This window comes from Cornus florida, unplaced genomic scaffold (assembly GCF_030987335.1).
Source record: "Cornus florida cultivar Cherokee Brave unplaced genomic scaffold, ASM3098733v1 CherokeeBrave_3.0.0_Hap2_Chr07, whole genome shotgun sequence".
In the NCBI taxonomy this organism is placed as follows: Eukaryota; Viridiplantae; Streptophyta; class Magnoliopsida; order Cornales; family Cornaceae; genus Cornus; species Cornus florida.
The window spans coordinates 10,191,371-10,193,463 of record NW_026775577.1 but is presented as its reverse complement, the minus strand read 5'-3'; the positions used below and the strand labels follow the sequence as shown (position 1 = coordinate 10,193,463).

Here is a 2,093-nt window from a genome sequence, read left to right as displayed (position 1 = left end):
CAACTTTGATTTGTTTGAGAATACCATATTATAGAAGGTATGTTGGTGAGGACAATTTATTTATTTTTTTTATTTTTATTTATTTTTGTATCTTTGGTGAGTTTTAGCTTTAAACACTTACAAAATTTTCAAAGTAAAGTTCTTTTTTCAAATTGTCGCAACAGGTTGCAGTTCTTATGTTTCAAAATTCGTTTTTGGATCAATTGGATACCAAGTAGGCTTATCGGCCATTTATATTTGGTGTGCACACTAAAAAAATAATTAACCATATATATGGAAACAAATTTATTGACCACATTGATGGACAACTGAAGATGACTATAGATAGATAGATAGGTCTGTGGATGGAGAGAGCTAGTGTGAGTTTGACATCAAAACTCTTCCATATTGATGGACAATTGAAGATGACTATAGATAGATAGATAGGTCTGTGGATGGAGAGAGCTAGTGTACGTGACTTTGACATCAAAACTCTTCCATATTGATGGACAATTATATATGACTATAGATAGATAGTAAGTAATAAATGGGAAGAGCTAGTGTGAATTTGATATCAAAACTTGCTCGTGTGAATTTTGACATCAAGAGTACTTATCCCTAAGATGAAGAGTTGTTGGGTTCTTCCCCTCCTTTTGGTGCTTTTCCTTGCCTTCTCTAAAGGTAAAATTTCTCATCTCCTTTCTATTATGTAATGACCCGTGATTGTCTTTGATATTTGTCTACAAAATACACACAAACATATACATACATACATATATATATATATATAACGGTCACCTTGCTCAGTGTAAAATATAAATAAATATATTCTTTCTTCGTGTGAGTAAGAGATTATTTCTGTGTATGGCTAATCTCCTTGCCTTGTCTTTGTATCGGTACTCAGCCAATATAAATGCATCTACCGTGTATAACTATATATACAGATATATATAGATATATATTTTTTGGCTTCTATTAGTTATTACCATGTATGCATGGGACTCTATATATTAATATTTTTGTGGGTTAATGTATGAAAACAGGTAGCATTCAATATCCTCAATATGCTTGTCAGACCAAGCCTGGCTATCTTGCGGAGTGCACGAAAGAGAAATGCGTCCAGCTTTGTGGCGGTGGAAAAGATGATGGGCACAAAAATCCTGGATGTGTCGATGAACATTCCTGTTGTTGCTATGTTAACAAAAATTAACTGAAGTTGATTAATTTGTCATTGCAACAGTGATTGATGATCTTTAATCATCTTCTTCATAAATATCAAGTGAATGAGTGCAGGGATGTGGCAATTATTGCTAGAGAAACTTGTGTTGAGTGAGTGTCTTTAGTTATTAGGTATAAATTTGGATGATTTTCAATTTATTTATTTATTTATTTTTTGACTAGGGGCCGTCTTTGGTTGCCTTTCTTTTGGTAACCGGTTTTTTTTTTTGTGAGGATATATCTCTTCTTTTGTTTGTATTCTTTTGTATATCAATTAAATAAGCACGTTCAGGAAATAATAAATAAATAAAGGCTGGCTCTTGTATACTCCTGTTGATGAATATAAGGTCTATTACTGTGTTGTGGATTTGATTGAACCTGTTGTTAGAAATTTGTTGCGAATGGAATTTGCCTGTTTTCACATGCCTGAGATATGTTGTTGTTAATCAATCTTTTATTTATTTATTTTTCTTGGGTAATCAACCTATTATTACAATTGGAGTCTGTAAAAGACCGTTCCATGCACCACTGTATTCATCTACACTATATATGCATCCAATATGCATGTTAATATATTATGCATCTTGTGATGCAAGTAGAAGCCATAAATTCGTTCACAGGAGTAATCTTGAATCCACAGGGTAGAGTATCTTAATCCACAAGAAAAAGAAAATTCCAAAGCAATTAGAGTATTATTGATAAAAATTAATTGATTTTTTTTTTTTTCTCCCATACATGTATATTTATAATAAATAAAACACTAAAACTGTAAAGGAAACTAATAGAAAAAAGGAAACAATTTACTTAAGTAATTAAACTAAATATATAAAAAAACTAGGGTAAAGTACAGCCACACCCCCTGAGGTTTGATAAAAGGACACTCAGAAGAAACTTAG

The 2,093-nt window shown here is 31.7% G+C and overlaps 1 long non-coding RNA gene across 1 annotated transcript; it reads left to right on the top strand.

Moving 5' to 3' along the window:
• The first annotated feature begins 545 nt into the window (after positions 1–545).
• On the top strand, positions 546–1,522 carry LOC132267449 (uncharacterized). Its single transcript, XR_009469010.1, has 2 exons — positions 546–660; positions 1,023–1,522. It is a non-coding gene; the product is annotated as an uncharacterized LOC132267449 (long non-coding RNA).
• Positions 1,523–2,093: the final 571 nt, after the last annotated feature.